Below are 12,694 nucleotides of genomic sequence, written 5' to 3'. Positions count from 1 at the left end.
CTTTCTTTCTTTCTTTCTTTCTTTGTTAGTTGGTTCAATATCAAAGTCTCAAATTAAACTGAGACCTCTAGAAACCCCAACAGACCTGCCCACAGAAAAATTAAATGGGTAATGATAAGAGTGAGAGGAAAATATTTTAAGTGAACATTAGATTTCATGAATTTAGGTTCTCTTACATATTTTCCAGGGCACATTTTATATCTTAGGTGTTTGGAATTTTTTTTTCATTTTATTTCATATATCTCCCTAGGGCATTGCTCTAAAGGATATCTGGAGGGCAAAGAAAATGCCATCAGACATTAGTCCCCTTAGAAACTTCTATATAAAGCCCTCCCCTGGATATTAATGGATATGCAATTCTGCTTTCTCCTGGGCATTCCCCCCTATGATTAATAAAATATAGTAAGGATAATTTTAGACATAGAGAAACCACGTGTAAGGAAATACCTATGGGACAGAAAAAATAGATAACTTTTCATTTAGATAACTCATAGCCAAGTGCAACACCTAACTTCCTTAGGAAGAATCAGGTCTGAAAATTCTGTCAGGCAGTATGAAACGGTTATTCCAGAACTTGGTTGACCCAAGGTCAAGGTTTGGAGGGGCAAATAAGCTTGGAAGATTGAGGCAGATACTCTAAGGCCAGACAAACAGGGAGCTGAATCAGAAGACAGAGGTTAGCTAAGACAAAGAGTCCCACTGTTATCAAAGGTTTATATAATCTTTTGTCTTACAGTATGGACTGGGTGGCTAAGCACTACCACCATTTATTCCAGACACATTGTGAGGCCCCAGGCTTCCAAGGATTTGTGAAATGCCATCCCCACAACAGCACAATGTAGTCAAAAAAAAGCAGATTCACAAAGATAAAGTAGCAACAACGACAGCCATTTCCGTTTATGAGCAGGCACTCTATACCAAGCACTGTGCTGAGCACTTCATTTTCCTTTCTCATTGTCTCCTTATCACAAACCTCTCTCCTGGGCCACACTCCTAGCCAAGGAGAGCACCCTAAGCATGAGGCTTGCCAGCTTCCATAGGGAGTCCCAAGGAAGCAAGCACCATTATTTCCCCCACTTTACACTGAAGAGAGCTTCTGAGAAGTCAAGTAACTTATAAAAGCAAGACAACTAGTGAGTGGCACACACAGGCCTCAAAACTATGTTTTTAACCATGTCTGAAATATCAGGAGATAAGAGCAGGTAATTCATTAAAAGTAGTGCAATGACCAGCGAATTTATGATTAAAGTGTAACCTATCTGGCGAAGAAAGAATGCCAATTAAAAAGAGATCACATTTGTCATTGATCAAACTGAGGACATTTTATTTTGCTGAAGATCTTTTGAGAAAGTAGTAGATGCTCATATTCTGCCAGCAGAAGCTCAAAGTAGCCACTTTCTAGAATACAATTTTATAATAGGAATTGGTTTAACAAAATGAATATATAAAACTAACAATTCAACTTCGACATTTTGACTTGAAGAAACAAAAATAAGACCTAATATTTTCTATGTATATATTTTCCAGGCACTTAAATGGTGAGCAAGATACAGCTGATATCTGTCCCTGTCGGGTTTAAGGGTAATGATGCTCATTATTATATCATTCACATAATAGCCAAAAAATTGGAATTAATGGGGGTTGAGTAAATAAAATATGACACATCCATAAAATAGAGTAAATTGCAACTATAAATGAAATACTATGCTGTAGAATAACTTTAAGGTGTTGGTAAATGTTCATAATATTTTTTGGAGAAGTAGATTATAAAATATAAGACTGTGAAACAGAATGTATGCTCTTTACAGTCCAAATTTTGTATAGTCTTTAAATTGTGTTTATTCACTTAACAAATGTTTATTGAAAACCTATTTCATGGCAGGCCCTAGGGAAACAGTTATAAATAAACAGATAAATTCTTTGCCTAACTTGAGCTTACATTCTAATTAGAAGAAAAGACAATAAACAAAAGTTATAAATATATGATATATATAATATATAAATATATGATATAACATTATTGTGAAAAAATTGAGTGATATATATTAGCCAAAGAAGGAAGCTCTGATCAGGTGACATTTGAGAAAAGACTTGGAAAAGGTAAAAAAGTGAGCCCTAAGGAAATCTGAAATAAGAGCATTAGAAGCAGAAAGAACAAGAAGTGCAAAGTCCCTGAGATAGAATGGGCTTGTGTTCTAGGAAGAGCAGAGTAAGTGAGACAGAATGGTAGAGAATTATAGGAGACTGCTAGTGGAGGGGTCAGATCATTTAGAGGCTTGAAGGTCATGGTGAAGAATGTGAAATTCATTTTGAATGAGATGAAAGAGTTGGGGAGGTTTGAAGGACAGACTTTAGGGATGGCAAAAGCGAGATGTTAGACTAGCTGGTAGTAGTGGAGCTGATGAGAAGACCCTGGAGTTGACCTGACATTGACTGAAATGGAGAAACTAGGAGAGGAGACATTTTACAGTAATAGATGAAAGAAAAAAATCAAAAGTTTGTCCGGGGACATGTGGCAGCCATGAATAAATGCCTCCCAGATCTCCAGCTGCAGTGAGTGTGTCGAACCACACCCCAGTTGCTGGACCTATTCACACCCAGGCCTTGTTTTTTCCAGGCTACTCCCAGCTGAAGGCTCCTAGGGATACTAAGTTATGCCCATTACAAGAGATGTGGGCTTTCTCTGATGGTGACTTTGGCTCAAGGATTCCATGCCAACTTTGCTAAAACTTTCTTAGGACTGCATCAAAATCTAAGACTTCCTATCCAAACTTCCTTTCTTCTCTCTGTCCCCAACATGGGGTAGCTCTGCATCCCAGTGTGACAGCTCCCCCGGCCTCCTCCAGGTCCCCCTACTCTTCTCCAGCTCCCTCCCCATTTTTTCCTCGCAAGTATTTCCCCCAATTAATAGGAGTGAACCTCTAATCCCATCTTGGTATCTATAATACTCTTCACAGCAGACTCAAACTTACGCCAATGTTGAGTTTAGGATGCTAATAAACACCCAAATGAAGATGTCAAGTAGACAGTGTAGAGTTCAGAGTTGGGAATAGAGATATAAAATGGGAGCCATCTGCACACAGATGGTATTTAAAGCCAGGGAGCTAGATGACCTTGCTTTATTCGACCTTCAGTGCCTACATCCTAGCTAATCACCTAAGAAGGATAACCCTCGTACGTTAATTCATGCTGAAGTGTGCTTTGTGATGAATGCCTTCCTGGCAAAAGCCACCTCTATAGGAATGTCTGCATTTACCTTCGGATATTCATGAAGTAAACCCAAAGGATCAACCTGTCCTGGTGGAATTTCAAGTCCCATGGCAATTGAGTGAGTGGGATTATTTTGTGCTTTCTCTATGTCCATTTAGAGTCATATTCCCTATCACTTTTGACTAAATCAAACTTGTAGATTTTTTTTTTGTTTATTTCCCTTTGGTTTTCATCTTCCAGTTTCTGCTCTCCACTCCAGATCATCCCTTCGCCTTTTCATCCTTCTCTTTTTTATTTACCTTCAGTGATAACTACTTTATTCCTGGAATACGTTTCTAAGCAACTTCACTATCTATGCTCAGAAATATGTAGTTAGGACCCCAAAATCTTCCTGCAACATAAAATAAAGGAAGGTGCAATATCCTCTACCCAAATAAGCCAATAGCAATTCTACTAGTTAAGGGAAGTTCAGTATGTAGAAAAACTGAAAAATATGGTGAAGAGCGAGAAAACAATATGAAAGTGGAACAGCTAAAGTTAGACAAGGATTAAAAAAATGTTATTTATATAAAAGTAATAGCCACTCTTTCCCCTGCCCCCTTATTTTTATCTAGCATTTCCAGCAAAAATATTCTCTAACTTCATCCTTTCCTCTGGTTCTTGTCAGTTGTTATATTCAGCTTCCATCTGCCTTTCTCCCATGTGACTGTACACTTATTACCTCCCTTTCTGCATATACACAAGAGAGATAAACATTCTCTTGGAAACAAAAATCAATAAAGTAGATGTAAAATTTACTACAGCTACATTAGCAAAGGAAAGTCATATCTATATCCTCTTGACTGATGAACAAACATTATGCATTTCTCAGTGGTGTCTTCTTCCATTTACAATGTTAGCATCTCTCAAAACTCCGTGACAGAACACATATTCTGGGAAGCATGAGTATTCTTATGGAGGCAATGGAACAGAATATTAAGATCTAGTTGTCCTCAAAAGCCCAAAATGTGTCACCACTATGCCTAATTATCGCATTAATTCAAAAGCCTAGGTCTATAACAACATCTCACTTGGGCTCATGGTGCTGCTGCAACTAGCCCCTGGCTCAGCCCATGTACTGTTAGGTTAGTGCAAAAGTAACAGCAAAAACTGCAATTACTTTTTCACCAACCTAATAGCTTAGAAAGGCAGCCAGGATGTTTCTGCTATGTCAATGAGCCATGAGGGAATTTTTTAAGTTAACCTGATTTTATTGTGAAACCCCAAAATAAACTACCACTGAAACTAACAATCCCAGGAAACATTGCAGTACAATACCATGAAGCTAGTCTTGATGTTTTTTCCCTTTCTCTAACCAAAGTTATAATTAAGATCATTATGGAATTTCTCTCTGCCTCCAGGGAAACACAATTCCAATTTTATAACGTAGTCAATGGAACAGTAGAATTCAATTTGAAATCTCTGAACAGAATCTTTGGCAATACACACATCTACTTTGTAAACTGAGGTATACCTCAATATGCACAAAATGCCTAAAGCTCCAAGAATATCAAAGTAATTTGGAAAACAGAATCGATGTTTGTGTGAAAAAATAACATCATTTAACACATTTAGCTTGCCCAAGGGAAGAACAGCTTACAAGTATTCTTTCTGTGAACTGTAAACACCAGAAAGATCATATATAGAGAAAATGAAAAGAAATTAAGAAAAATTAAATGCAGATTCGCTATCAGAAAAAAGAAAAACTGTCTCCATATCATCATTGTCTCCCCCTTCCCCCAGATTAATTAAGACATTAAATGGACTTACTCAAGAATTAGTAATGACTCTAACACTGGAGATATGTGATAGCTTTAAATTAGTCATAAGGACAGGAACAGCCTAGGTGTCCATTCTTGGGTCTTTACAGTTTTTCCTTCACTCTTGGTTTCAGGAAGGTTAAAATTCATTCAACAGTGGGGAAAGGAGAATATAGCTGACAGAATATAGCATGCAACTCAAAAAGCTGCAATTCCTTATGGCAGCCTCCAGTGAACATGGAGCACTCACTCTCCACCCCACCCCAGCCCAGAAGCAGCCTCACTTGTACAGGAAATGTGCTTCTCATCCATTCTGCTTTAACAATGCCATTGCTTCTACTCAGTGAAAGCTAAATGAAATGCATCATCATTCTCAAACCTCAGTGATTTTAGTTTTAGGGAATACTGAAAAATGACACTGCTGACATAGATGTTACTTTTCTTAGGAAGAATAGTTGGGCAGGGGCATTGCTTCAAATGCCTTATAGCACCAAATATGCACAAGTGGCAAAATATGAGGGGATTTGTTCATAAATCCATGGGAAGCACTCTATGTACACACTCCTAGAAATATCTGGGGAAAAGACATTTTGCATGGAGTTAGATGTCCTATCCAACAGGGAGCTGCTCCACCACCAGCAGCATAAAGTTATTACTATTAATGGGAATTTCATTTGTATCCACTGATAGGTGGATACTTGGAAAGTCTGTATTTCATACCAAAGTTTCCATTTGGATAACTGAAAATTTTCACTTTATTTTTGTAGTCTGAACATTTTTATCCAATTTATTCAATATTAAAGTACGATGCTATTAAATGAAGAATGAAAGGATTCTTTACTGGTTCATTTGTGTTTCTAATGAACCAGTAAAGTGAGAAAAGGTGTAACAAGAATCTCTTCTGCATACCATCAGTTGTAGTGCTCCATGTCAACATCCCAGCAACCCCACTCAAAAGAAGACATTCACTTGCTAGCTCTAGTGTTAGCTCAAAATCTGTGTAGTGTTATATGCTGGTAAGCTTGCCTCTACCACATGGGAACTGCAAGGCTCCTTTCAAACACCTAACTCAATAGTCATAGCAAACACATAGTGCTTACCACATCCAGAAACTCTTCTAATTGCTCTACATATTGTAATTTATTTCATTTTCACTTGGCCCTATTAAGTAGTTGCTATGTTAATCCCTGCCTTAAAGAGAAGAAAATCATTGCACAGAGAGTGAAAAGCTAGGGTGCGTAAACAGGCAGTCTGGATCCAGGGTCTTAGCCAGACCTGAAGAATTAGGCAGCTGGTCCCTTGCCACCTTCCTCTCCAGGTTCTGCTGAAGAGGAAAAGGTAGTGCTAGCAAAAAGAAGGATGGTCGGGCACAGTGGCTTATGCCTGTAATCCCAGCACTTTGGGAGGCCAAGGCGGGCAGATCATTTGAGGTCAGGAGTTCAAGAGCAGTCTGGCCAACATGGTGAAACCCCATCTCTATTAAAAATACAAAAATGATACAGGCATGGTGACAGTTGTCTGTAATCCCAGCTACTTGGGAGGCTGAAGCAGGAGAATCACTTGAACCCAACAGGTAGAGGTTGCAATGAGCTAAGATTATGCCACTGCACTCCAGCTTGGGCAACAGAATGAGACTCTGTCTCAATTTAAAAAGCAAGAAGGAAGAAGAAGAAAAGAAAGAAGAAAGAAGAAGAAGAAAGAAGAAGAAGAAGGAAGAAGAGGAAGAAGAAAGGGAGGAGGAGGAGGAGGAGGAGGAAGAGGAGGAGGAGGAGGAGGAGGAGGAGGAGGAGGAAAGAAGAAAGAAGAAAGAAGAAGCCGCTGCGATTAAGCTGCTTAAATATACCAAAGACAAATTCTAAGAGGAAGGTATGATGCAAAAAAGAAAAGCAAAAATCCAAAGTGGGCTGATCCAAAAGATCCCAAGTGGGTTTGGCTTTGTGTCCCTGCCCAAATCTCATGTTAACTTGTAATCCCCACTGTTAGAGGACGTGCCTGATCAGAGGAGGTGATCCGTTCATGGGTGCAGTTTCTAATGGTTTAGCACCATCCCCCTAGTGCTGTTTGTTTCAAAGTGTGTAGGACCTCCCCCTACTCTCTTTCGCGCGCTCTCTCTCTCTCTCTCTCTCTCTGTCTCTACTGATGGTGAACGAAGATATGCTGGCTTACCCTTCACCTTCTGCCATGTCTGTGTTTCCTGAGACCTCCCCAGAAGCAGATGCCTGTACAGCCTGCAGAACTACGAGCCAGTTACACCTCTTTTCTTTATAAATTGCCCAGTCTCAAGTAGTTCTTTTTTTTTATATATAACCCGTAATTACTTTTTCATCAAGTAGCTCTTTATAGCAGTGGGAGAATAGACTGATACAGAAAGTAAGACATCAGAGGTGACGCCAAGCTGCCTCTATGTCTAATCTTTTCACTTTCGCAAAAAGCAAAACTTTATTTCTTAGTGTCTGTGTATTCCTGACCCATGCCCAAGCTTGTTCAGTGGCAGTGATCTAGAAGGTGGAGTGAATTTTTTTTAAAAAATAAGTTGCTACAACAATATGTCCCAAGACTACCTCACTATATCTATGGTGTGGCCATGAGAAGCCCCGCCAAGAGTGCCACTCTACCTCAATGACATCGGTGTAACAGGGCATTTCTGGTAGGCCGTGCTATTACTCAGAAGTTCCAAACATCTCATTTCTCCCTTTTCTGTCCACCCATTCCAACCTGTTTGTTTTCACTGATGTGTTTGGGAGCTTTGGTTTTGTAAATGGAGAAGAAAAGGGTTTTTTTGGAAAGGGACTGGGGAAAAGCTGAGGCTCCATAGGGGATAGAATGGCACATGGCCTTCACTTAATCCCTTGAGTTGGTATTGAGCCTCTTTGGAGAAGGAGACTGGAGATTTTGTGAGTCTCTGGCACAAGCAGAGCTGCACTGGGGTCAAAGTGAGCAAGTGCGGCCCAGAGTCAGAGAGGAGCCCATTCTATTCAGCATTGCTCACCACTCTTAACAACCAGGGAGCATCCAGATGTATCACCCTTTGCATGAACATTGACATGTTATGATTGGCAGTGACGAAAGCAGTTTTTTAGGTAATCAGGTGGACAAGAGGGCACCAGGGCAATGAGAACAAATTTCATTTGACAGTTGACAGGCTTCGTGGTAGGCCTACATGAGGCATACCTTTGGGGACATCAAATCCAGCTAATAGGACCTTATCCCATCTAATTTTAGGTAGGAAAAGAAACTGTGGCCTTGTTTTATAATCACATGCTAGCGTGTAATATGGCATATTTATTTAAACGAGCTTCCATCTCAGCTCCATGTCACCTCATACTTGAACTGTTGCAGTAACCTCTCTGCCTTCAGACTCTCCTTCCTATAGGCTGCATGATATTTCCAATAATTTAATTTCCTTGCCCAAAATTTACTCTATGCCCCAAGATAAGCTGTGCCTGTGGGCAACATAAAATGTGATTGTAATTACTGAGGAGAGCTGGTAGGGTGATCAATCATCCCATATTCCCAGGACTATCCTGGTTTTAGCATCAAAAGTCTCATGTGCTGGGAAACCCCTCATCCCCAACAAACGGAAAAGGTTGTTTATCCTTGCTGACTACTGACTTTGGCTTGGATTAGCTAAAGGTGTGTGGGGTTATATATATTTTTCTAATGATGCACTCCAACACAGACAAGAAGCATTAATAGATGCTATTTTTATGCCAAGGAGCAATGAAATTTAGTTGCTTACTTCATAATGGCAGCCTGGTTGCTATGGAAACAGTGAGTGGCAAACTTGATTGTACAAACATATAAAATCGACAAAAATGTGCTTGTTTTATACCTTTAAGTTTTAATATTTGTTACCACAAGCTAAGCCCCTCATTGTGAAATTACATTATAACACTTGAATATAATTATTTACCTTTCAAAACATTGTTACCAACATATTTGGAAGCTAATGAGTTAGCATATTTATAACTTCTGTTTAACATATGTCTTTGGGAGAATTTTTAGGCCATCAATTTAATTCTAGACATGAATTATAAACTCTCTGAGGGCAGCATGTTTGAACAACTACTAAATTCTTGGTGCACGGGCAGTACCTAATGTATACCCACAGTTACAGGGAATAGTCTGCACATTTTTATGTGCTGAAGTTAAGACTCCAAAATCATTTATTTATTTAAACCCTATCTTATTCTTTAAGGAGGCTTTAAAAATATAAGATAAAGCAAGAAAGGAAGAAATGAATATGAAGAGAAAATGTGAGTAGGAAAATAAATTGGCTCCAGGAGTAAGGTTAGTAAAAAACAAAATGCATGTCAAGAAGTTGCATTTCCTCACAAAATTCTAAACATAATCTTAGTTGTGACATTATACTACAGTTAGCCCTCCATTTCTGCAGATTATACACTTGTATATCTGAACCATCTAACTGGCAATTGAAAGAGAAAAACATGCTCTACTATAAAATTCAGTATTCATTTGGTAAAAGCAAACCAGTTACCTAAAAATAGTATAAACATTTATAGAAAAATGAAAAATATTTATCATTTGGTCTTCATATAAAGGACACTATTCAAGATAGTAAATATCTAAATCAATCGCCAGCTATCTAACCTAAGACTACTGTGCAGGTGAGGAGAATTACATAATTACTTAAAAGGAAAAATATCTTATTTATCTAAAAAGAGAAAAAATGGGCAGCTCAAGAAAAAGTAAAATAATTATCTCAATTAATAGTAATTAAGACCTCAGTAACAAAGCAATTCTCTGTTATCAGCAAAAGATATTAACCACATGGCTTTGAAAAAAATTATGTAAATAATTTTATTTCTCTCTGCTAAAATAATGGGCAAAAAATTATTAATATCTGTCCCCAAATATCCTGTAAAACACTATATACAATAAGCTATACCAATAAAAGGAAATAATTTATATTTGATAGAAATTATATATCTTCATAACGTACAATGGGTTTTACATAAAATATTCAATTGGTTCTTTTATGACACTAATCATGCAAACAGGAAACAAGTGACTTTTTCAACTTGCAAGTTGATCTCAGATCCAAACTTAGTTCTGAATCAAGCCTATATTCACTCCAATACCTCTAATTAAATAAATTAACCACATAATTCATAATATAGAAATTCTTTAATAAAAATATATTCAAGTTATAAAACATAATTTTAGTTGTGACATTACACTACAGTTAGCCCTCTATTTTTGCAGATTATGCATCTGCCGATTCAACCAAACACAGATGGAAAATACATTAAAAATTTAAAAATTACATAACAATAAAAATAATATAAACAAAAACAGGAATAATAACAGGTATTTACACAGTATTCATATTGTATTAGGTATTATAAGTTATCTAGAGTTGATTTAAACTACACCTGAGGCACTGTCAACCCTGCCAGCAACCCTGCCTCCAAATACTGTTAAGGGGTCTAAAGACCACCTGTCAGAAGCCCATCACCACTCATGCTGGTGATTCCACATCTTCCAGCAGTAGGGCTGCTTCACACATGCCACCCATGGACCCAAGAATCAGCACACCCAATACCCCTGTCCCCAGCAAATCTGCACCACAGCCTCCACAAATAACCTTAGTTTAGGCCATCAAGGAACTCACAAACACTGCAGACATTGATTACAATCAAAGAAAATATACAGAGACTACATCAGTGCACCCACCCAGAACCAAAGCCAAAACACTTTAGCCAACTAACACTATAGAGAACAGATATAGGAAAAAGACATTTCCTACAAAAACTACTTTATAAAACTGGAAGAAGCAACTGTTCCAACACATGTGTACCTATTAAGATAAGTATGCAAGAAACATGAAAAAGCAAGGAAACATGCCACTTTCAAAGGAACACAATAATTCTTTAGTAACAGAAAGCAAAGAAACAAAAATTGATGAAATGCCTGAAAAGAACTTCAAAATATGAAATGCCTGAAAAGAACTTCAAAATAATGCTTTTAAGGAAACTCACCAAGATACAAGAGAACACAGATAGATGATTCAATGAAATTTAAAAAAAAATTATGATCTGAATGAGAAATTTAACAGAGATAGATACAAAAAAAAAAAAAAAACATAATATGAGAACTAAAAACTTAAATGAGTTAAAAATACACTTAAGAGCTTAACAAGGCCGGGCGCGGTGGCTCAAGCCTGTAATCCCAGCATTTTGGGAGGCCGAGGCGGGTGGATCACGAGGTCAAGAGATCGAGACCATCCTGGTCAGCACGGTGAAACCCCGTCTCTACTAAAAATGCAAAAAATTAGCTGGGCATGGTGGCATGTGCCTGTAATCCCAGCTACTCAGGAGGCTAAGGCAGGAGAATTGCCTGAACCCAGGAGGCGGAGGTTGCGGTGAGCTGAGATCACATCATTGCACTCCAGCCTGGGTAACAAGAGCGAAACTCCATCCCAAAAAAAAAAAAAAAAAGAGCTTAACAATAGACTAGATCAAACAGAAGAAAGAATATCTAAACTCAAAGACAAGTCTTTTGTTTGTCTTTGTTTTTGAGACACGGTCTGGCTCTGTTGCCCAGACTGGAGTGCAATGGCACAATATCAGCTCACTGTAAGCTCAGCCTCCCAGGATCAAGCCATTCTCCCACCTCAGCCTCCAAAGTAGCTGGGACTACAGGTGCATGCCATCATGCCTGGATAATTTTTGAACTTTTTGGGAGATGAGATTTTGCCATGTTGCCCAGGCTGGTCTCAAACTCCTGAGCTTAAGCAATCTACCTGCCTTGGCATTCCAAAATTTTGGGATTACAGGCATAAGCCATCATACCTGGCCAGGTCTTTTAAAATAACTCAGTCAGATTTAAATTTAAAAAAAAATGAAGAAGAAGGAAAAGAAAAATAATTTTAAAATGAAGAAAGTCTACATGACCTAAGATACATCAGCACAAAAAAAAAAGAATTTGTACTATGGGGAATTTCAGAAAGACAAGATATGGGAAATGGCACAGAAAACCTACTTGGTGAAATAATGCCTAAAAACTTCTCAAATCTTGGAAGAGTTAAGAACATTGAGGTACAAAAAGCTTAAAAGTCACCAAACATACTCAAAACAAAAAGGACTTCTCTCAGACACATTATGGTCAAATGGTTAAAAAGTCAAAGAAAAAAAGATTTCTAAAAACAGCAAGAGAAAACTGCCCAGTCATATATAAGGAAATCCCCATCAGACAAACAGCCAAGTACTAAGTAAAACCCTACAGGCTAAAATAGAATGAAATTGTATATTCAAAGTGCTGAAAAAAATAACTGTCAGCCAAAATTACTATACCCAGCAACACCATCCTTCAGAAAATGAAAGAGACGTAAAAAAAGAGTTATCCACCCCAAATCCACAGAATATACCTGTTTCTAAGCATCACATCGCACCTACTCTAAAATTGACCACATAATTGGAAGTAAATCACCCCTCAGCAAATGCAAAGGAATGGAAATCATAACAAACAGTCTTTCAGACCACAGTGCAATCAAATTAGAATTCAGAATTAAGAAACTCAGAACCACACATCTTCTTGGAAACTGAACAACTGGCTCCTGAATTTCAACTGGATAAACAATGAAATGAAGGCAGAAATAAAGATGTTCTTTGAAACCAATGAGAATGAAGAAATAATGTACCAGAAGTTCTGGACACATTTAA

The sequence above is a fragment of the Sapajus apella genome, unplaced genomic scaffold (assembly GCF_009761245.1).
Source record: "Sapajus apella isolate SASKATOON/1434 unplaced genomic scaffold, GSC_monkey_1.0 scaffold50, whole genome shotgun sequence".
NCBI classification, from domain to species: Eukaryota; Metazoa; Chordata; class Mammalia; order Primates; family Cebidae; genus Sapajus; species Sapajus apella.
This window is presented reverse-complemented; position numbering follows the sequence as displayed.